The following is a 24,467-nucleotide window of genomic DNA, read 5'->3' as shown; positions in this document are numbered from 1 at the left end:
GCCGGGCCGGGGGGGCGCAGCGCGGCGCGGCGTGTGCGCGGCCCCGCGGGAGGCGGCGGCGCAGGCGGGGGGAATCCAGGTCACGTCCGCAGCCAGACGGCGGCTGGCGGGAGGGACGCGGCGAGAGGCACCGCACCGCGCCCGGGAGGGCGGGCGGCGAGCGGCGCGGGGCAGCGCTCCGCGGTAAGTGCCGCGGGTCAGTCCGCGGGCTGCGCTCGGCGGGCAGCGCGCCCCACCGCGGGCGTGGGCGAGCGGGGGCTGCCGGCTCCGCAGGTTGGCGTCCCGGAGCGCCCCGGGGAGCTGCGGGGCGAGCGCGGGGGAGCCGAGCCGCGCTCCCGGCCGCTCACTATATTTAGCCGTCACCGGCGGGGAGAGCGGTGGCGGCAGCGGCGCGCAAACGCTGCCGGGGACGGAGCTCCGCCGGGCCGTCGGGGCGCCGCCCGCCCGCCCGCAGCAGCAGCAGCATCCGGGGGTGGCGGGGGGCGAGCGGCGGCGCGGCCCGGCCGGGAGGGCAGGCAGGCAGCGAGGGAGGGAGCCGCGGCACCGCCGGTATTCATCACCGCGGGGGGAGCGGCTGCCGGCGCGTCCTGATTTATTTATGTTTGCAGCATAGGTGGTATTTCCCCGTTAAGAGTTTATCCATTGAAGTTTTCTATTTGACTTTCTAAAGCGGCGGCGACGACAACGACAGAAATCCGCGAAGTTAAAAAGCCAAATGTGTTAATTGTTAACTGGATATAGACGAGGAAGGCTTGTAGTGGGTGGATTGATCAGGCAGCGTACGAGTAAAAAGGAAAAGGCAAAATTGTCGGCGAGGTGCTGGTAGGAAGGAGGGATCGCACCTGTTCGGGTGAGTGGTAGGAGCCCCATTGCCGCGTGGTCCCCCGAAACCTTGTTTCCCCTCCTGTGATGCGGATGGAGGAAGGCGAAACACAGGTTAAAAATGCTGTAAAAATACCGGGTCTGACCAGGAAGGCAAACGGGACATTTTTTTTCTACAGTATAAGCCGTGTTCCCTTTAGTATTTTAACACAAAATTCGTGCATTCGAACTGAGCCATCTGCTAGTTATAGTAACATATTTAGCGTTTATTTACAAAACTTAGTCTGTCGTAAATATATGCTTGCATAATTGATAGACTGGATATTTTTATAAAAAATGGTTTGTTTTCCTTTTACAGTTCAGTACTACTTGTATGTTGAGACAATTTTGTAGATTTTCTGGTTCCTGTTTTCCCTTCTGAATAAACATTTGAGAAGAAAAACCATAACAACAGAGCAAAGGGTTTGCTCTTTTACAAGAAATTTCTATAATAACAAGGTAATTTTCAGGAGATTTTACCATAATCAATGCAGTTGCATTGGTTAGTTGCGTTGCCTCACAGAGAGGCTTGAGTTCTGTCCCTTACTTTGAACTCTAAATATCACAGCTATCTGAATGTGTAGCCATTTTAAAGTGAAGAACCTGGAGGAAATCACTGGAAAGTTTAGCCCTTCACTTTCTCATAGAACAGCTGTTTAAGATGCAATAACAACAAAAGTTTTGTGAAACTGCATTTGCCTACTTCCTTCCTGACAAGGCTTTTTTTCTTTTCTGCCAACTGGCATGAAATCACCCTTCATATTAGTCCCAGGACCCTTAAATTAGTCTCAGCCTTCTTCCAGTTTATTTGAATTGGTGACCTTTGGATGAGCTGGTGTGTTCCATTGTTACTTGCTAATGATGGAATAATCTAGTCCTGACGTACCAGTTGTGAAACCAAGGGCGCTGCTGCTGGATGGAAATTCAAATGTCTTATGGCTCCATGGTGGAAAAGGCAGGATTTAGCTGTGGTTTTCATCTGCTTTTAACTCTGTGGACTCTGATTTCCAGAACTGAAAGGGCTCAAACCAAAGTCTGTTAGAGTTGATGGAAAATCTGCCATTGATTTTTACTGATTTTGGATAGAATCTTGTATGAGCTGGTGTTTAGCATATCATTGCTACTCCAAATTGTTCAGTCCTTTTGAAATTCTCTGCATATCCAAGTCATTACGTAAAGTCAATTTTTTTGTGTGCTGTCTCTTTCTTTGTGAGAATGTTCTTTTGCTTAGTAGAAAGTGGTGGTGCTTTTATTTGCTCTCTTACATGCTGCAGCATTAATTTTATTATCTGATCATTTCCTATTATGTGAGTATGACGTGGGCAATTTTGCAAAAATTGAAAGTGCTTTTTCTGAAGGCTGCTTACACTGAAGACAGGTTTCTTCAGGTATTTTTTGAAGTCCTTGCAGGAGCTGGACATCTTATGTCATAACACATGCTTTCTCTGATGTCCATGTTGTACTTCCCTTGCCCAGTATATATGGTTGTTTGCTGTCTTTTGTGTTTTGGGGTTTTTTCCTTACAAATGTGAAGAGGAGAATGTTGTTAGTGATAACACATACTGGTGTTCTGTGAAGAAGCTTGCAGAATAACACATACCTGTGGTAGGCATATATCTTCTCCTGGCTTCCCTTTTGTTGATGATGAGCAGGATTTTTCCTCTTGGCTATATGTAAAACCCCAGCCAAGAGAAAGTAGGGAGGAGAAGGACTGTTAAACTTAAATCATGGAAGTTTGTCAGAGTTTGTTGTCTTGAAATTTGATTCCATTTGGAAGGGAGTCAAGGGATGAAACCTCAAAAAAACCCACCTGATTTGAGGCAGGACGTCCTCCAGCAAGAATCTCATTTGCCACCGGAAGGGTGAGGCCGGGAATTTTGGCTCCTTGGAAAAGGAAATTCTGGAGCTCATTATCTCTCCACCATCATATTCTGGTTCACTGATTTGGGGTTTGCTTGTTACTTAGAGTAGAAGAAGGCAAAAGAGACATGCATGTGAAAGAAGCTCAGGTAAATAGGCTGAGATGAGGGAAGGCAGGTGAAACACAATCACTGTGAGCCCTCATGCCTTGGATTTCCTCCTAGTACTTGGAAAGTGCTAATCTTCCCAGCCAAACTAATTTGCTCTTAAATGAGAGATGGCTGTTGTGGCAAAAAGCACCCTGCAAGGTGCAGGGTAGCAGTGCAGAGCTGCATCTTTTCTCCATCTTGTCCTTTTTCCTGTGGGATTTCCAAAACACATGAGAATCTGGCCTCTGGAGGAAGAGTGGAGATAGTGCTGGGGCATTCTTCACCTACCTGCAGGGACTGAGGCAGCACATCCATGCCTAGGGTTTGCAGAGATTATGGCCAGGATCCAAATGTGTGAATTCACTGTCAGCAATGGTCGGAGGATCAGTCAGGAAGGATTTTCCTAATAGTTCCACTATTCATCTTCATTCCCTTCTTTCCAAATATCAGAAATGGCTATGTGTGTAATACTAGATTCTCTCCTGCATGGCCTCATTTAAGTAAATAAATAAAAGCTGTTTGGTAACTCTTCAGGTGTATGACAGCAGAATTCTGCCAAGTCACCAAGGTGCTTTCCTTATATCTGCTTAACTGAAGGAATGCCTCTGGGTGGGTGAGGAAGTCTTAGTCCCGGGAACTCCTTGGCTTAATTTATCCCATCAAAAGGGTTAGCAGAATAATTCACATGGTCACTAATGTGGCAGTACTACTGCTGGTGTTTTTTAAACTTGTCATTAACGGCGTAGTGGAGAAATAATCTCCCTTCTTAGGGATGAGCTAGGATTTTATGTGTTGTACAGGGATAACTAAACAAACAATGTTTGCATGTGTTATGAGAACCTTCGTCATTAAAATCAAGGGCAGACTATAAATTTCTGTGTAAAGGTTAAACAATTGTATTCCTTTAATTCTGTGTTATTCCATCAGTTGTATGTGGTCCAAGAGGACATTCTGAATAAAGTAATTGAGTCTTGCATAAGTTGTTTCTCTCATTTAATTCACAACACGTGAATGAGATTGTTTCCACTATTCATCACAACTACTTAATTTAAATATGGTCATGGTAGGGGGACAATGCAAGTAAAAAGACTGGTTGGAAAAGTTGTGTCTGTTGTTAACCTTTTCAGTGTATGGTCACACTGCCAAAGTGCACGTAAGCCTGCAACTAGAGAGGAGTAAATTGAAAGCAAATAAAATGGGTTTTTTTGACATACAAAACTTAACCTGAGTATTCAATTTTGAATGCCTTTGGTAATAAAAATTCTCATTTTACTCTAACCCATTTTAGCTTATTAGAAATTAAATATCCTGTGAAACTAGTGAACTAATGAAAGAACAAAGGATTAAACCACAGTTTAAAAAATACTTCGTGTCCTCACGTGTCTTAAATATAGAGAAGCTGTAATAATTTTTACTGATGCACTAAAATACTCTTATGTTATAATTAGATTATAGGCATGAAAGCAGTGTGATCATTCTAGACTACAGAACTGTTCTGTGTCCTCTGGTGAACCTTACCCAATAAGTTAGGGTTCTGTTTTTCCATTGGAAGAAATGAAAGGACTGATTATCAAGCTGCCTAACAGTAAGGTAGAAAAGAGAGCAAGAAGATCAATGTCTCATCAAGTGTATTTAGAGTCAAACCAAGTGTAAGTCTTTCTTCTTCTGGGTGGAGTGAAGTTGGTACATGTAGAACCAAATCACTTGTATGTTTGCACACACAATGATTACTGTTTTATCTCGGGCAGAAGTTCATTCTGCTCACCTGCTAATTTTTTTTTTTTTTCATTTTTGATGTTTAACTGTCTTGGATACCTCACGAGAGTTGGTTGGCATGAACTGCATGCCACAGGTACAGCACCAATGTTGCTTGACAGTAAGATGTGCTTTGCAACAGCTGTGGTGTAGGAAAATAAAGGAGCTCTTTGAAGAAAATTAGAAGAATCTGTCAGCTACGTAAGTAGTTGGATCCTTGAACAATTGCTCACTAACTGATATCTTAGTGACATGCATATGGATGAACCATTTTCAAAACATTCACAAGAAAAAATATACTTCTGTGGGTAAGAAGAGCTTCTTTCATCTCCATTGCAAGTTGGCTTCCTTGAGTTGTGTGTCATGTTTGCTGTGATTATCTACATCTGTACAAGGTTCTTGAACTGTGGTCCTTTTCCTTTCTTACATTTTCATTTGCAGACCTTCACATCTTTCTTCCCCTGACTTGGTTTTGCACCTTGGCCCCCTTTAGTATCCTGTTATCTCCACACCTCCCATTCTTTGCATTGTTTCTCTTGATTCCACTGTGCCAGCTCCTTGCCATGTGCTCCAGCCCAGCTGTGCTTTGGCAGGTGTGGAGTGCTGCTGCTGCTGCTTGGTTTCCTACCAGTGGAAAGAATGACCACTAATAAACTTAAGCTATTTCTTCTTTAGCATTGCTTTTTTCCTCTGACCTTTAGCACAAAATCATTCCTGGTTCATTTGCCTACCTTCTTGCAACTTTTGACAGGTGGGATTGCCTTCATATGACTTTGTTGTGTTTTCTAGCTTTACATTAAAATAGTTTTATTCCCATGATTTATTAGCTTGTCCCTGGCTCTGTTTTATTTTTAATATTTCATACATCTTAAAAAAGATGTGGCATGTTTGTGTGCAAGGTGCTTCAAAGTATAATTATGAGCTGTAGCATTTATGTATAATTCTTAAAATAACTGTGTTCCTCCCTTCAGGAAATTGAAGGGTTTATCTTGAGCCTTATTTTATAAGTTAGGTGTCTTGCTTTCTACACTGCATTTTTTCTCATTAAAAGAAGATAAGGTGAAATGCATTATCCAGTTAGATAAACAGGGAAAGAGTCTGTACAGGGTTGTATCCATGTAATTCCAGAATATACATGAGCACGCACATATGCACTGAAAGAATATTCCCCTGCAGAGTATTTGTGACAAATTTAATTATTAAAGCAAAATAATTACTTCATTAAATATTAAAGTATAATTTTATTTCTAAAAATACAGAGAAAATTGTGTCTGGAACAGAGAGTGCTTCCTGTGCAGTGCTGAACTGCATGTATTTTGTGTTGTGCCCAATTCACTGATGTGACTTACTGAAGTGATTTATTTTATTGAAATTTTCTATGTGACCAGAATAAAACAGCTTGGGCTAGAGGATTTGGAGCAACTATTTAACTGTAGAAGTTGCTGATTATTAAGGTTAAAGAAAGGAGAAGAAATACCATAATTAGGGTTTGATATGCAGCTTTAATTCAGGCCTCTTTGAATATATGCAGGTAAACTAAGCTTTAGAGTCCATGGATGGTATTACATCTCTTTTCAGGGTGTTTAACCCTATGTAACAATTGCCATCCTTGAAACCTCCTCTTAAATTTATTTTAAAACCAGGAAACTTGGGATCAGATCACAGGGAGTGCAGTTGGTTATGTAGAATATTGTGGGCGTGTGGTCCTTGCCTGTGCATTACACATGTGTAACAGTAATTTTTCACAGGTTGTAAATTTTAGTTGAAAATCACCTCTGCACCATGAAGGTATCTAACCTGACCACCCAACTTTTTATTTAATTGTTGCAAACTGTTTAGCTCTCTTTATTTCTCTTGCTTCTCCTGTTTCCCCTGCCCCTAGTCCCATGCCTCAGACACTTCACACTTTTCTCCTTTGCCAGAAATGGGAGAGGGATGCTAGAGACATTTCATTTTTTTGAAGAGTCTTATGCATGGAGATAGCATCCTTGACCTTTTTTCCCCTTAGAACATCCTGTCACTTGGCACTGTCATCCTGTCACAGTTCTGAATCTAGCTGATGTTGAGGGCAGCTGCCATGCACCTGGTTCTTTCTTACAGGATCTTCTTGCCACCAGAAGGGATAAGCCCAAGGAGTGCCACTTGCCGTTTTGTTGACCAGAACCCGTGCTTTTGCCTTCTTGACTTTTTGCATTACTGAGTATTGAGTTATTTGAGGTTTTTTTGTCTTCACTGCCATTTGGCATCTCCCTGCCTGGCAGCCTTACCTGGCAGTTCTGCTGGCTGTGCATGTGAGCACTGCCCCGTGCTGTGAGACTTGGACATAAATGGTGAGCCTCTGTAGCCTCCAAAAATGCATGAAGCCTTCTTTCTTGCCGAGTAGGTTGTTGCACAAGATACCATCTTGATGGCAGCTGTCTTAATTTGCATTGAACTCTGGGAGAACCCAGAGACTGCTCTGATAGTCAGGCCTCCCTGGAAGCCTGTGTGCTTTCATCCTCTGCCCAGGGAAGATGAATCTCAGCCGCTGCCACTCTCACGGTAGGATGCGGGGAATGCGCTCGCAGCCATTCTGGCCATGACTTTCCAGTGGGTGGATGGTGGGAGTGTGTTTTGCAAGGCAGAAGGATCTTCTGCTGTTATCTCTTCAACAGACCTCATATCAAAGCGCTCTCTTAGATTTGGGAAGTGCTTTCTGTGCTTGGAGGTTAGGCATGAAAGGGAATAGCATGACCTGGGGAAAGGAAAGTGCTGGATTCTGTAATTCCCAAGGGAGGAAGGGCTCTGGTCATACTGTCTATAGAGAGCAGTTCCCTGGGCTAGCCATCCTCATCTCTCCATCCTACTTGCAGTGACATGGGTAAGTCTCCTTGCTTTGGCTCTGCAGTGGCTTCCCTTCAGCACCACTTTCCTTGCATGGAACCATGTACATGGAAAACCATACATATATGGAGTGCACTCCCTTCTCTTTTCAGATGTCTTAATATCTTCTAAAATCCATGCTAGCTTATAAATTCCAGAATCTGGATGAAACATGGGGGTTTTTTCCCACATACTACAAGAAATGTTTGTGAAGTACACATAAACTTAGGCAAGCCACTTTCCCTTTTTGACTAGACTATTATTTTCACTGGGACAGCAGGATTCATCCTTGTCATAAGGTCCTTCCTTTCCAAATTACTGGTCCTCTTCCAATGAATAGAATTTAAATAGTTGAAAGAAAAAAAATTTAAAATTTGGCATATAGAAAAAAGCCCAACTCTAAACATTTCCTTTGCTACTTCTGCAGAAATAGCATGACTCTTTGTACAGGTTGCCCAGAGGGCATTGTGACACCTCCATCCTTGGGGATACTAAAAAACAGGTGGACATGGTCCAGGGCAACCTGCTGCAGGTGGCCCTGCTTGATTGAGCAGGTGGTGGAATGGACAGTCTGCAGCCTCAGGCATTCCTTGACTGAAATTTTCTGAAAACGTTTTGAAAGAGAATCGCAGTTCTCTTTGATAGAGCTGAGGGAAGTACAGAATAATTTAAGGTAGATTAATTCAATGGAAAGTGTAAAGCACACTTTCAAATTAAGCTGGTATGCCAGGCTTCCCCATAATAAATTAAAGAGAGTAAAAAAAAATTATGAATTTATACCAAATTAACAGAGCTTCTGTCTACACAAACTACTGAAGCTCCTCTGTAATTTTAAAAGGTGCTCTAAATATATTTTCCATGCACAGATCAGAGTTATGAGCTTACTTAAAACTTAGAAAGAGAATTCATGCTCTCACCTTTCACATAAGAGGCCAATTCTCAGGATCATTGCCTTTGATCCCATAGAAAGAATCATAGGATTAAAAAGGAGCCAGAACTTGCCTGCTGTTTAGTAGTAATTTTCTGATTATACTTTGCTCATACGAATGTAAATGTAAAGAGATAAATTTACATAAGCAGACTACTCTGTGAACCTTTGCCCTCCCCTCTCCCTCAAACTTTGCTGTCCAGTTTGGCTCCCAGTGCATTTACAGAAGTCTCTTTCTAGGGTTACTTGTCTCTCTAGCAAGAAACCCAAGTTCTGAAAGCAAGAAAGTGTTGGAATTGCAGCCACAAAACCTGAGCTCAAGCAATCTTCCCTGTGCCATTACTGCTACTCCTGCTCACGAGGCAGCCCTGTGGGGACCAGTGTGGACACTGGCTGGCAGCCAGGCATGTACCAGACATCTCTTTACCTTTGCTCATAGATAGAGCTCATCCACAAATGGCAGCTAGAAACTCATGCCTATAATAGAAGTTTACATTAGTTTGACCTGTGTTTTACTATAACAGTGCAGGCTGCCTTTTTCCTGAAAAAAAAAATTTCTCAATATTTTTAACAGTTTATTCCCTCAGCTTAGAACTAGCAGGAAGGTTGATCATCAATTTATGGTGGAGATAGAAGGAAAAGGGGAATTGGATTGCTGACAGTGTATTGCTTGCTGGCTGCGCAAACATAGTGTGCAATAAGACAAAAAGCTTGGACTCCTCTTTGTGAAGTTCAACTCCAAGCCAATTTAACTTGACCTCAGCCTCTTCCAAACATGTCTGTATAAATATAGCTGTAGTCGGTTTTGATGATCACAAGTCTCTGCAGATGAATTAATTATTTGATGGTGTGCGAAAGATATGTAAAGGGAGACTTTTGCCACTGAAGCCCATATCTACAAGATCAAATCTACAGACTGATTTTCTTTTCTAATGTTTACTTGCTAAGTGCTTCCTTATACATCATGCCAAATCTTGTCAATATTTCTTTAGGTCTTGCTCCTTTAAATAGCTCTGGATGGGTGGAACATCCCATACTTTTTCAAAGATCTCCTGGAGTCAGTGAAAGCTGTTTGTGTGAGCATGGGCAGCTGAAAGAAGCAAAGGCATTGTGAGCCCTGCACAGTGTTAGGACCGTCTGTGTTTGGGACATGAGAGTAGTATGGCATTACTCTGTTTGCTTTGGAGGGTAATCTAATCTAAAAGTGCTTGAAACAATTTGCAAATTAGGACTATGGAAACCTCAGTGTTGGGTTTTCTCTTCTTTAAGAGAAGAAATATTTAAACTCAGAAAGAGCATTAGGCAGGAAGAATTTGAGAGATTCAAGCTGGCAGATGTTACAAGGCATGTGATAGAACAGGACTAAGCTTTTACCTATTGCTGTGTGAAGTTAAAATCTGCAATCTCTGTTAGGAGCTCCAGATTTCACAACACTTGGGTGATGGTGTAACAGGAAGAAGGGTGTGGGCAAAACTACAGAGCTATATATGAGTAATTCAAGACCTCACCTGTTTTCCCATGTGGAGAGCAGGACAAAGTGGGGAAAGCAGATGGACAGATCAGAAGTTAGTGTTTAATCGCTTAACTTTTATTGAGGTTATCTGTATCTGTGAGGATAATCTTCAGGGATTCGTGTTTGCTGCATGCTTTTTGCATTTTTTTGGTGGATACGTTTTGAGTCAGAAAAAATGATGTCTGGTGTCACACCTTTTATATTCTGTCTCAGCATAGCAAATCTGAGCTAGTAAGTTACAGCCAGCAGTCTTTGCGGTGCTATACTGTCAGTTTACTTGGAATTGTGTTTTATGCAGTGATGTTCCCAGTGGTGAACAAGCTACCTTTTTAATAATATCAAAGGGGTGGAATTACTGCCTCACTTCCGTGTGAAAAAGTCTCAGTGAATATTACAGGCAGATTATGACCTTAAGTAGTGCCCAGAAGTGAAAAGTCAGAAAGAAAAAGCAATGATCCCAGCAATGATTTTTTAAATTGGGTCAGCATTACATGTGTTAAATAAATGCATGTCTTCCTGCAATGTTTGAAATCGGGGTCAGCACTCCAAAATGAAACTTTATGAGATTGTCTTCAGTGGCTATTATGGCTGGAGAATCGAGAAAGGCAAAGATAAAGGTAGGTGATACAAGCTTGCTGTTTTCCAAAGCTCAACAGTTTTCTGAGCAAAATTATCTGCTTACAGGGTGTTTTTAAGATGGAAGTAATTTTATCTACAGTGCTAAATTTGGAATCAGTATACCCAGCCATCTGCATCTGTGTATATGGCAAGTCTAATATCTTGATTTGGGGATTAAATTTATACCATGCTCTTATGTATTTTTTTTCTGACCCTTACCTTAGGCTTTGGTTTTGTTCTATTTTTACTTTTTCTGTTATAATGTGGAATCTCATTGTTGAATATTGTTGCATTTCATATTTACTGATATCTTTATGAAAAACTTGGTGAAAGTTTGTGAAAACTCAAGGCTCCTTATACTCCTATATGTCAGTTAGCCAGTGGTATTGATACTGAATGCAATTAATGCTCTTCTCTTTGTAATCCAAGCTAATGTCCTCTAATCAACATTATGTAATTCAACAAATAGAGCAAAACCTACTGAATTAAGATACTGTTCTGTCCTATTATCTCTGGATGTGCAGCATAGCACGTATTTTTGTATCTTCTGAACATTTTGTAGATCAGCAGCTGAATTTCTGGGAGCAAACACATTGTATTTTTGAGTTAATGAATTTCACTTTCTTTCAGCACTTATGTTCAAGTTATGTTTCTGCCGAATTACACATTGTTAATTAAGAATAATTTTATCTCTTTGATTAACAGAAGAAATTGGGGCATTATTAGGGTGTTGGCCATGCTGTTTCCACAACAGGTTAGCTGCTTTGATCTGGCTGTGTTGACAGTAAAATTGGGTCTTCTGCTTGGACGTGTAGAGTATGTGTTTGTTAGACTGTTATCAAATTGGAGGAAATTACTAGAATCAGTAAAGTGAAGACAGGCACAGTAATGAAAATTAAGCAATGCAGGGTCACTCAGAACACTGTTACTTTGCTGATGTAATTTGTGGCTGTAAACAGAGGTCATGATGTCATGCTACAGCTATCCCAGCTCTTCTCAGTTTTGTACCGTTTTCCTGTAGCTCACACAAGCCCAGTCCTAGAACACTGCATTCCCTTTTGTGTACTGCTCCTTATTTAGTCTTTTTTTCCTAACCAGAAGAGATTAAGCAGCAAAGAATTCAGGCAAGATTTTGAAAAATAATAGAGTGTGAAACAAGAATTAAACTAGAAAAGACTGCAAATATGTGTATATATATATATAGATGCACACACACATATATACACACCCTGTCTGTATACTTCCATTAGTGACCTTGTATTTACTGAAAGAATTGGTGAAAGGTTACTGCAAAAAATGAGGAGTTTGAAAATTTTAACAAGGCGATTTACTTCCTAGACTTTGGTTCATGTGTGATGGTATTACCACCCTGGGAGTGGTCGATAGGAATTAAGCTGTGTAAAGCACCAGCAGCTGTGAATTATAGAACGATAAAAATTTGGTAGAATGAGGAGTAGGCACCTACTAAGGTCCCCTCTTCCATGATCATTTTTGGTATTAGTGATATGTCCTGGTTTTGAACACTAAATGCCTTTGACCTAATTTAACTCTAGTGTAACAACATTGGAAATATGAGGCATTTCCATCATGGAAAGGAGGAAGGAAAATACATTGAAGTATTTCCTTATTTAAGTGTAATATTTTTCCTCAGTTAAACATATGCAATAATATAAAGCAAGATACAGCAAAAAATAGGATTCAGTGGTATTTGCCTAAAGTAAGCATATGCAATCTTATAAGCCCTGTGTGACATTTTAGATTTTATTTAATTTTCCCTTTAAGCTTCAGACTGGAAGTTAAAGTGCCCTAAAGGAGTCTTTATTCTAGCTGAAGTGCTCTGATTGCACTGATATTTTCTTCCTTTTCCTTCTCTTTTTGGTAGTATTTTAAGGTTTGTGGCTTGTCAGGGAAGAAGTGCCATCTCTCTTATTAGGAACATTGGCAGCTAAAGCTACTCCGTGCCTCTTCAGAGATCTTAACAATCACCACTCAGCCAGAAAAGGAGGAGGACCTTGCAGAATTGCAGGTTATCTGCGACCCTAATTCAGAAGTGTGTCTGTAATTTAGAAAAGTTGCAGGGCAGGTTGTGGGATCCATGCTGTGGTTGGCCGTCTCACTGGCTGTTTGGTTCTTCTCAAAAGAAACACCGTTCAAAACGTTACGACAGCTTTCGTGAAACTTGTGATTTAAAATCACAAGTTACATTTAATTTAACACAAGTTTAATTTAATTTAAAATAAAAAATCTGAACTGTGACTAACTATATGGAGATTGTAGGTTGGTCAAAGCACGAGAGATTACATTTCAAGACCAATGCTAGGAGAAGCAGACAGGGAAGAAAGTGGGGAAAAGCTACCATGTCAGAATTGCCGGCTTTTTTTCCTCTAGTTGCTTGATATTCCAGCTGGGCAGCACTCCCCAAAATGGGGTGGTCATACTTGGGTTTGAGCAGAGGTGTCATGGTAGAACTTCAGTGCTTTTCAGTGCAAAGAAATCCAATGGGACTCTTTTATTCTCGTGAATTTTTCAGCTATATATCCTGACATCCTTAATTTCAGAATGTAGCACGCTAAATGAAGAGCATTAGTCCTAACATTTGGACAACACCCATTTCAACTGGATCTTTTTCTAACAAGTGTTCACAAAGAAAGCAAGTTAGGTGCTTGGTGTTTCCTATATTCATGTAATTCCTTGTTGTTCTTAAATTTTTTTTAAGAATCCAGCTTGTTCTTATATAGTCCTTACAAGGAAACATTTCAGAAGATTAAATGAAAAGTCACAGTTCTAGTAGAGTATGTTTATGGTTTTTAAGTCTTGTTGTTACTCCAGACCTACCACTCTCAGCTACTGCAAAGTCACAAAGGATCACTAGATACAATTTAATTTGTCTTCTAAAACTGCTGATGAGCTTCACAGGTGTCTGGGTGGCTCTGCAGAATGTCTGGGAGCAAACTGTTTCAGGCAAAATCCTTACAGGTGAATAGTGGATGTAAGCTTGTTTTTCATAATCTTCATTCTGTCATCATACTCCCCTGAGGAACTTCTGGAGCCTGGTGGTGGTTTTAGAAATGTGTAAGGTAGCATTAGAAGTAAGATACAAATGGGAGTAGCAATAATGAAGGAGAGACTATTTCACCACTGTTGGTGATTGTCTGGAGGTGAATTTCCTGATGTTAAATTCCCAAAGTGCTAGGAGGTCATCAGATAGCATATAATAAAAATGAGCAGTTTGCATCCCTATTATTATTATGGTGTTAAATTTGTGCTGCTTTCTTGCCTGAATTCCAATATGTTTGGTCTGAATTGTTTGTAAGGATAGAGTAGTAATCCATCAAGAATGACAAAATTACCATGGTCTGTTTGTGTTGTGTTGTCCAAATAAAAATCTCTTTTCTGTTTGTACCTGCATATATTTAAGAATAAATGTACCTATTTCTGTGTTACCCATTTGTAAATGGTGCTTTACAGTCATATGAAAAGAGATACAGGCTTTTCAAGATCTTCCAACATATTTTTATATAATTATGTCTATTTTCTATAGCTTTTCTGGTTTTTAGCACTTAATTAGAACGAATGCACCTAAGTGATTCAATTTTCAGTGCTGTCTGGTTACCCATGTTAAAAATTATTCTTTAACTCTGTGTGTTTGCTTTTTTGAGGATATCATGACTCATTATTTACTCGTGGGTAATCATCTTTAGTAAACAGTGCATCTTGTGAGAGCTAATACAGAGCTCTGTGTGTATCAGTTAGAAAGGACCCTTCGAATCAAAAGTTCCTGCCAGCTGCCACCTCCTCAGCTAATATCACCTCATAATACAGAGCTAGTCACAAAATACAGAAATGATGTTTGTGTTTCAGGAAACAGGAAAGCTTGCAAGTAAACCAGAACGCAGTAACATCTATGACTTCAAGGCTGCAGCAAAATATATCGGGGCATAGAAATACTCTGGGTTTCTATTTTGTGTCTGGTATCTTACTGCTATGTTTAGTGAGTATTGTATACATTTTCAATTAATGGAAGCAACAAAAAAAAAAAAAAAGGCAAAAATAGAATAACTTAATCTTGTCCTTTTTTCCTGCTGTGGGAAGAAAATATACTTTGTATCTATTACCAGTTACTTTCCTTAACATGATATCCTAGGTTTAGATTTTGAATCATTCCCTGGCTGACTAAGTGATGACTCTCTCGTTTTGTCTCCTGTTTAGAGAAGAAGTGAAAAGATTTAGCTCATGAATTTTTCATGGAGACCACAGATGTACTGGTTGGGGCCAAGTGCTGTCCTCAGCCCCAAGTCAGTGTCGCCGGTGAGCTGTCGATGCTGTGAGCGCGTCTCAGCCTAGAACTGAGATTCAAATGTTTTGCTTCTCGTGTGCATGTGGGGGTAAGAATTAAGGAGATGGCAGATAAACTGATTATAAAAATAGATAGGAAATAGAGGTTCATTTTCCAGTCCAACATGCTGCTGCCAGTACTGAAGCAAGGGTAAAACCATTACTCACTGCCCTGCGGGTGCTGCACCCTGCAATGAATGAGTACCATATTTTAAAATATCTAGTAGCATTATGAAAAACTGAAGTCGAAGCAGAAGTTCAGATCTTAATTAATGAAACTGCCTTTCCACCTTTGGTGCTCTGAGCCAGAAGAATCTGATTATATTTTAAACTTTCCCAAACGGACTTTGCCTTTTCCCTTTTTAGGAGCTGCCTGTGAAACCAAGAGCAAGGAAAGGTGTAGCACAGAAGGCAGCTTTACTTGCCTTCATAGCCTGGTTTCAGGTTGGAAATATCCCTCTGAAGTTTTACTGTATTCTTTCAACCTCCCTGTTTTTCTGTACTTTGAAGTTAAAAACCAAGTTAACCTTTGACCAAGAATTTCAAAATCACCTGGTAGAAAGCCCTTCCCTTTCTGCTGCCTGATAAATGAAAAACTCTCCTTTGCATATAGGACTCAAAAAACCTCTGTAGAAAAGACATGAGGCTTTATTAGTTCTGAATTGCAGTTTTTCTGGATAATTCTCTTTAGGATGAGGCACCTCTTCCAAGTGTTTGAAGCTCTTCCTTACTTTTGGACCTGGAGAATAGAATACTGAGCAAAAATAATTAGAGGGAAAATGTTAGCAGCACTGTCATGATATAAAGACCTTACCTGCAGCTGGGGTCTGCCAGGTAAATGAGGGCGACTGTCAGCCTCACCAGCTCGACACCTGATATAAAAGAAGAACCAACAAAAAGAAAGCTAAATGGAAACATGCCCCTGCCATGTGGTTTTTGTGCTGTAATGAAAAAAATATCTTTGTGCTGAGCTTAAGGTGTTTTTTTTCCCATTGCTTGTCTTATTCAGCATCTATTTTATGAAAAAAGGCAGAGCATGGGCTGGTTTCACAGCTCTTTCCAGCTAGTGGGCATAGGAAGTCTCAGCCCCTGTAATAAATTTCAATACCAAACGAAGAGCATTGTCTGGTGTAGGGTAGATGGTATATTTCATATTTGAAATTTCAGTCACTGCTCCCTGCATGAGCAGTGGAGGAGCATCTTGAGGTTTCTGAGTGAATCTGTTAGCAGTTTCATAGATTTCTGTCCTCTTGTAAGGCTTTTTCAAACTTTTTTCCCGATCCTGTGTCAGGATGGCTCTCAGGGGCACTCCTGGGCTCTGCTCTGTTTATGGGAGGGTTTTGTGTCAGGGGAGAGCTGTGCATTGGTACCTCCTGGGCATGGCACCGTGGGTGCTCCTTGAGCTAGTGCTGTGCTGCTGCTGCCTTACATGCCCTCGGTGCTCCTGGCAGAGGGCTTCAATGGAGGGGGCTCTCTGTCCAATGCACTGGGCAGCATCAGTGGCATGGCTCAGCAGACCTGCAGTTGTGAGTGAGAGGGGGAGATCTACAGACTGCATCATGGGCTGTAGAGCTGGGTGAGTGGCCAGCACCTCCCTTGCACCCACAGGCAGTCCAACAAGCTCTGCAGTGCTGTCTGTGCGTACAGGCTGAATGCTCCTGCTTCAGGTTGGGAAAGTCAGAGATTCCTGCTCATGGTGCAGCTCTGGAAGCATCGGGGTAGGACATTTTTAGTGCCTTTGCAGGAGGTGATTTGTACCTGGGAGGGACACTCTTCTAATGGAGGCAGTGTTGTTTATTGTGCGATACACAGGTGGGACACAAACTCCTGAAGTACTACCAGGATATAATGCAAGATAGGTCTTTTAGGGGAAATCATAAACATGTTTGGCACATACACACAATAAAGTGTCTCCTGTAAGACTCATTCTTCCAGTGTTGCCTAATCAATTTGGTACGCTGTTTTTGAAGGTTTGATTTCTTTTATGCCTTGTGTCTCCTTCTGGTATTCGGCTGTCTGGCTGGCGAGGCCTTTTGATGCTATGTGTTGTATTTATAGCCCTTATGAACTTGTCTTGCAAAATCACTAGATTTTAATCACTCGCTTCTTTGAGAACTGAATCTTAAATATGCAGACTCCTTGGCACTTAGACAGCTTTATTTGTCTATCAAAATATATTAAAGGCAAGTCAGTCTATCAGAGCTGGTTATCTTGAAAGGGTTACTGGTTAAGTTATCAGCTTTTTCCAGGGGCAGCACAGAGGTGAGTAACAGTAGATAGATGGGCAGAAAGATTGGAAAAGAATTATTAATTTAACTATCTTGGAGTCATAAACTCCTGTTTTAGCAGAGCAAGTCTGTCATTATCTGTTTTGCTCTTTGTGCAGGAAGCTCTGGTCTCCCTAAGGCTGAGTGCCATTTTGAAAATCTTGTCAGGGATAATTGCTGTTGCGAAGGTAGACGTTCACACATTCTGGAAGATGCCTGAGATATAAAAATGGTGATGCCTCTAACTACCCATTTCCTTGCTTTTTCTCCTCTTTTCCTGAAATTTCAAAAAAGAGGTGTTAGAGAATGATGCTGTTAAAATGGATTGACTGCCTTTCAGTTTTTAAATTCCATCTTTTCTTTGTTTCGTCTTTTGATTTCTTCTTTTCTTTGAGTTTTCTGGATTTTTCTTTGCCTTTTAGATTATTTTCTGTGGAGAGTTAAAATTCTCAGAGAGGTTTCTAGACATAGAATATGAACTGTGCTAACTGAACAAAGAACAGCTCCTATTGAGGCCTGTCTGTGTGGCAACATGAGCACAGAATGGAAGAAAATAGGATATTAAGAGGAGTCTCAAAGATGTGATAAGATTCCTTGTTACTAAAATACCTTAAAAATTGAGAGAAAGCTGATAAGGCAGTGTGTTGAAGATAGGCAATACACTATATAAAAGCACAAGTTTGGCTTTCAGCTTACATAATAGACAGGGGAAAATGTCACTCCAGATTGTACTAGTTGCACTAAATGCCTGTCTATTAAAAGCAATTGAGTTTTTTTCCTGCTGTGCTGGCATATAGAGCTGCTGTCTGCTGTGCGCTGTGCTGTAGCATTCAACCAACACAATTTCAGCTATGTTGATTTTTTTTTTTTTCCCTGAAACACTATGTCTATCAGTCGCTTTGCAGAACTTGCTTGAAATTACAGATATAAAAGTTTGTGTGACAAGGAAGCAGGCTGCTGTTTCATCAGTCTCTCCTTTTCAGTGTCTTTTCTCTGGGCAAAGCAGAGTTTTAAGAGTTTTGGAATGTCAATTCTTCAAACTGCTACTTATGCTAATTTTACTAGGTAAATTTTGGGGAATTTTGATCCTTAGCATTTACATTCAGTCATAAAAATATGAAATGTTTAGTTTAAACTTTCAGAGGCACAGTACTCGAAATGGGCTGATGTAGCATTACGTGCCATGTCAAAAAAGGAGACAAACTTTTGTTATTGCTATTATGATTTTTCTTCTGAAACACAGACAGAAGCTGTTCAATTTGGGAGCAATCTAAAATATTTTTTTCTTCATTTAAGAAAGAGGCTTATTTTTGTGTTTATTTGTTTGTTTTTAACTGGCCAATTTAAAACCTTGATTGTTGTGTTTTGTTTTGCTTTAGGAAAGAAACTAGCCAAAGTGATCTTTCATTTTCTCCAAATTATGGTGCTACTCTGATAATAGTTAAGGAATTTATTTTTTGCTGGATTAGACACAGGATCTTAAATTTTCAAAAGTGACTCATGATTTGGAGTAAGGCCATTTCAGAGTGCATAACCTAAAACATCTGAAAGATGGTATTCAGTTCTTACTGGAAACAAGATTCCATTAAAGACTTTTCAGTTGGTCAGAGAAGTGCCCAGGCATCCAAAATCACCACTTGTATGTTCAAACTGAGCTTGTTAGATTTAATAAGAAATTAGATTTGAGAGCTTTAAATAGTTTTAAAAAGTTAGAAGATTAAAATCAATCAGATTTTTACATCTGTAATTACATAATACAGTGTGATAATAATATAATTTATGATATAATGTCATTTATTATAAAACAATTGGGCTATTATTGCGTGTATTAATGCAAGGGGAAGGAAAGCAGGCATAACTGATGGCTAGACAGTGTGTTAGGTTCCACTGTTTTGTATACTGCAACATAGAATCCCCTGTAATTTTCTGTTTACACCACTTACAACGCTGATTTTTGTGGCTATTTCATGGAATCACAGAATCATAGAATGGTTTGGGTTGGCAGGGGCCTGCCATGGGCAGAGATGACTTCCACTTGATCAGGTTGCTCAAAGCCTTGCATTGAATATGTCCAGGGTTATTAAGGTATCCAGAACTTCTCTGGAAAACCTGTTCCAGTGCCTCCTCACAGTAAAGGATTTCCTCTTAATATCTTATCTAAGCCTACTCTATTTCAGTTTAAAGCCATTCTGCCTTATCCTGTCCTTGTAAAAAGTCCCTCTCCAGCTCTCTCGTAGGCTCCCTATGGGTGCTGGAAGGTGCTCCAAGGTGACCCCAGAGCCTTCTCTTCTTCAGCCTGAACAACCCCAACTCCCTCAGCCTCTCTTCATCAGAGAGGTTTTCCAGCCCTCTTATCATCTCCATGGCCTCCTCTGGACTCACTCTAACATGAAGCTGCTAAGCAGCCTGACATAAAAGAAAAAACTAAATCTTACAAAGAAAAATGTAAGACCTAACAGAGGTTCTTAAAGCAGCAGCCTCAAAATCAAAAGTTTCATTGAATCACAATGTATACATTGATAGATAAAAGTGGTGTGCTGTGTTTATTTCTGCCAAGGAAACATTGTTCAGGTTTTTGTCACCAGTAACTACCTGTGAGGATAATCTGAACCAGTACATTGTCTTCAAAATACATCTGTGAAGACAGTCCATAAGCATGAGATTGTTGGTGTGTTTCATTCCCAAACACTGGTCAATTCTCTTAATAGCTAAAACAATCGGGAAAATAATTTGAACATTATAGATAAAAAGATCTGATTTCAGATGAGACTGTTACAGTCAGATTTTATGTTTACAGCATCATTTTCATCACAGCATAAAATGGAAATTAAAAAACTTAGAGTTCACCATGGATGTGTCCTATGGGTCAGGTTTTAAGTTCATGACTGTTCTGAATGAAGAAAGCAGATACAAAACAGAAGGAAATATAAAATAGTTCCATGAAACAAGAAGCTGCTCATCAAATAATCTGATAGTAAGTGTCAGCATCCAGTGGAAGATGTGTTCATAGTTAATAATTTTTAAAATTATTAATAATGTGTTCATAGTTAATAATAGTTAAAAAATTTTCCTCACTTTATCGGTGAGGAAAGCACAGAGTGTTCTGTCCAAGTTTTTAAAGATGCCATCCAAAATGCCGTCCAAGATTTTGATTAAAACAGCGTATGCCTTTTGCACAATGAGTTGTTGTGGCTGGATCTAATTAACAATGAACAATTGCAACCATGAGAGAACAAAATAAAGTAATGATTCAGATAAATTATGGAGCTTTTCCATTGCGTAGTCCATATGACTGATCCCAAATACAAAAATCGCAGATTGTTTTTTGTTTTAATTTCAGGGTCAAACACCAAAGTTGAAATATTATATGTAGCAAAAGCTCTTCTGGTTTGTAAAATTGAAAATTTTACAAACCAGAAGAGCTTTTGCTACATTAGAAAGCGTGGCTTTCTAATCCATTGTAGCTTAGCTTACATTTTACTTAAATTTACTTGCTTTGTCATAGAATCACAGAGTATCCTGACTGGAAGGGACCATGGAGTTGGACAATGACCATGGAGTCCAACTCCTTGCCCTGTACAGGACATCTCCAAGAATCACACCATGTGCCTGAAAGCATTGTTCAAACACTTTTTGAACTCCTTCCTTTTAAGCAACAAAGTAAACAATTATAAAAACATTGTCTGAATGAAATGGAAAAGAGAGAAAGTAGCATGTTTAGTGTCTTACTTTTTCCTGTGGACATGGAATCATGCATCAGCAGGATCAGGCTGGAACACTATGAACCTCTGCCTCTGTCCCCCATTCTCCTGTCCCTCTCCTCTGCAGCAGGTGATCTCCTATCACCACCAGTTTATGCTGCTGTGGAAGGATAGTAGAGGTGATGCTGCCTGTTCCTCCCTCCAGTCAAACTGGGACCACTCAGCCCCCTTGTGCCTTGGGTTTGCTCCAAGTGCCTCCTGCCACTGCATTTCTCCCTGTGCATTCCTGTCCCACTGCCTTCCTGCAGCCCTGAGTGGTTCAGGGATCCATGCCAGAAGTCAAAACATTGTAATTAGTATATTAAAAAAAAGGTTATAATTGAGAAACATATTACTAGTGAAACTGGCATCTTTTGCATGGATCTGGAATTCCCTTGACCATCTAATTAATGCCTGTCTCCAGAAAAGCAATTAATAATAAAGTAGTGGATTTTTTTTTTTTGGTCATGCATTGTACTAGCAACTGTTCCACTGTGTTCAGGTGTAACCTTAAAAAAACAGAATTGCATGTTACTGATACCAATAATCAGTTATTTAAAAAATCTAAACTAGGAAGATGAATCACTGATCTTAGACAAGAGGTTTGGGAAAGTAATTACAATTTTATTTACTGTATTTTCTTGATTAACTATGAGATTCTCCCATTTTAGTTTACCAATAAGCTAGTAAGGTCAAAATGATCTCAGAATAAATTTATACAAAATATTTTGACTTTGTGATTCCCAGCTCCATGTGAGGAGATGTAGAAATCATTGTGACTTAACAAGAGTAGGAACTGTGGTGACCATTACTAAATAAAAAAATGTGCATCATATAGTAAAATAACTTCTCAGCTGCATTCTGCTCATGGAATATATTGAAGTTAAGCCTGACATCATCTTTAATTCAGACAGTGGGATGCTTGAAGTCGTCTTTGCTTTTGTGTTTTCTTACTGTTGGGACAAGCTGGCTGCCAGCCAGCTTCAAAGCATTCTCAGGGCACAGCTGTAGCTGGAGTGGGTCCCCTGGGGAATGCTGTGCAACCAGCCACAGGTCTTGGGTGCACGAGGAACACCTGTCCTCGAGAAACTGCTGGTGAAACAGGCGATCCAAAATACTGGCTGCGTCCCCATGGTTCAGAGCATCCTGCTCCCATGTGTCTAAATGCCTTTCATGACCAGATGGACCAGTGCAAAGGCAAGAATATGGTTTTTGTCCTTGGTGGGGTGTTACTGAGTGGGTGTGTTGTCCCTCGTGCTGGTATCCCTGCAGGAGCCAGGTCTGCAGCCGGGCTGGGCTCTTGGATCCACGGTTCTGCTGGCGCTCCCGCCGGCGCGGCTGCCGGGCACGGCGCGCTCCCCCTTGGGCTCTGCTCCCGCTCCCTGCCAAGGCTTGCAGCAGTGACGTGCTGGGGCTGCCTGCTGGAGTGCATCATCTGCCTGCAGTGGGGTTTGTTTCGGGCTCAGGGTTTGCTCTGCTTGTTCATCACCATTAGCTAACCATAAAACAGGTATATGCTACCAACTTCAGCCTACCTAGGGGAGTTTGGCAGAGTCTGCGGGCATCCTTTAGCATGGCATGCATTTAAAATCCCTCTTATGGTAGAAGAGCCCTTATTATAAGGAGTGATAATACTCAGAGGATTTCTTTTTAAAAAAGTTATTTTGTGTATGGTATTTCTTTTAATACATCCTTGTGCATAAACCCTCTCGGTATAATTACAGCTTTGTAAATCCCCATTATTTGTTCTCTCTTTATAACAAAGGATTTTTCTGTTGAGTTACAATTGCAAGTACCTCATAAACCCAGCAGCTGAGTATTATCTTGTGATATACTGGAAGAAACAAGCAAAACCACCATCTTTCTGAAAATACAGAAGTGTCAATGAAGCCTTTTTTACCGAACATCCAAAGTGAGGGGAATACCACTTTCCCCTTGCCTGCTAGTTGTTAGTTGTGCATTCTGAAGTTTTCAGTGTGCATGAATCCAGTTTTGAATTTGAATACGTTGATAGGTTTTTTTTTTGGTTCTGTTTTCCTTTGGTAGAAATAAACACAAAAGGCAGTTCCAGTGGATTTGGTTTGGTACATTACTAGATAGGTCCTAAACAAATATTTTACTCTGTCAGTTTGTCTCTTTAAATTGGAGTTTAGTCCAATTTCACCTTTCAAAAAAAATCCCTGAAGCTTCAGCATACTTGACCTTAGCTCCAGATAATAAAGCAAATATAGTTTCTTGAATCTTTTATCCTGTTAGCTTAGCCAGAAAACCTTGATTCAACAAGATTTTGAATTTATTCATAGTTGGATATCACTGGCAGACGATGTCATTGTCACTAACAATGGTGTCCACTGCCTCTCCACAGAAGATGAAGAGAAGTTAGGCAGCTGCAGACACTAATGAAATATAACTCAGTTTAAGTGAAGATCTATCTTTGCTTTGTATACTGGGCACAGGGAGACATTTTCCAAAGCCCTTTTTTAGAAATACCTGTTTCTGTTTCATTGCATATTTCTTATATTGGCAACCAAAACTGCCGTTTGAAAAACACTTCCCAGCAGAATTGTGGGCCTGGTCATTATACAGTATTGTACAATACACCTTCAAACCTTTATGGAGTCCCATAAATAAGAAGAAATAACTCTTCTCTTTAAGCTTGCTTTCACTGACTTTCAAATGTCAGGTTTCCATGTTATTTATTCTTTGGATACTGTTCATAGCTCTCAATATGCAGTATGCAGAGTTTAAGGCCATTTCTTGCTCAAATCATACAGTCTGTGCCGCAGTTCTGAACTGCATTGGGACAATTTACTGGGATACATGCTATACAGGGCTCGTGCCATACAGGTAGGAAAAAGCAGAAGAAAGAAATGTAACAAAAAAAAGACCCTAAACTCAAAGCAGTTAGTGTGCTACAGACCAGTTCACCATATTTTTCTGTGTGTATTAAACATTTGCTTTCATGGAACTGCCTTAATTTTGGATGGAATTACCCTGACAGCTGCATTCCAGTGTGCAGGTGTGATGGTTGTCATCCACCATCCCAAGAAGAGCAGAACAGCAGCAGTTATTAGAAAAAGCAGCGCAGGAAAAAAAAATTACATGTTCTGGATGAGTTGGAGGCTGCCAGGCTTTATTAAGTTCTAAGATGTGTTGGGTTGGTAGTGACACCTTGGGAAAGATAACATAACAAAGTCTGTCATATTTTATTCTAGGACTCAATAATGAACTTTACTGGCTCGGGATATTATGCAGCAGTACTTACTGTACATTTGTCCTTCAAGATACTAACTTATTTAATTTGGCCATCTCACAGCAGATAAACCTGGGAATATTAAGAAAATCATAATCATTCACTTGTCAGTGGGGTGATTACAAGCAGAAAAGTATAGGCTTTCTGAGAAAAAGCATGAAGGTCCAAGTCTTGTCTCTGCAGTGCATTCTTTATGCTTACTCAGACATATGGACAATGATTAAAATCAGGCATCTGGTGTAAAGCAATCTGAGTCTGAGGATGATGGAAAGGCTGAAGAAACCTTGTTTTGGCTGTCTCAGCTTATCTGTTCCCTGGGTTCCTCT

At 40.4% G+C, this 24,467-nt stretch overlaps 1 protein-coding gene across 3 annotated transcripts in view; it reads left to right on the top strand.

The window, feature by feature from the left end:
* THRB (thyroid hormone receptor beta) overlaps nucleotides 1–24,467 on the top strand; it is a 166,132-nt gene that overhangs the window by 12,536 nt on the left and 129,129 nt on the right. The window contains exon 1 of one of the 3 annotated variants that reach the window (XM_054273749.1): nucleotides 134–183. The exons of the other annotated variants lie outside the window; for them this stretch is intronic. The gene's annotated coding sequence lies outside the window, so the exon portion shown is untranslated. Of the gene's footprint in view, nucleotides 1–133; nucleotides 184–24,467 lie in introns of those variants that run through there. 3 annotated transcript variants of the gene reach the window in all.

The sequence above is a fragment of the Melozone crissalis genome, unplaced genomic scaffold, assembly GCF_028551555.1.
Source record: "Melozone crissalis strain CALT ecotype California unplaced genomic scaffold, PUWL_Pcris_2 ptg000016l_1, whole genome shotgun sequence".
NCBI classification, from domain to species: Eukaryota; Metazoa; Chordata; class Aves; order Passeriformes; family Passerellidae; genus Melozone; species Melozone crissalis.
This window is presented reverse-complemented; position numbering and strand designations above follow the sequence as displayed.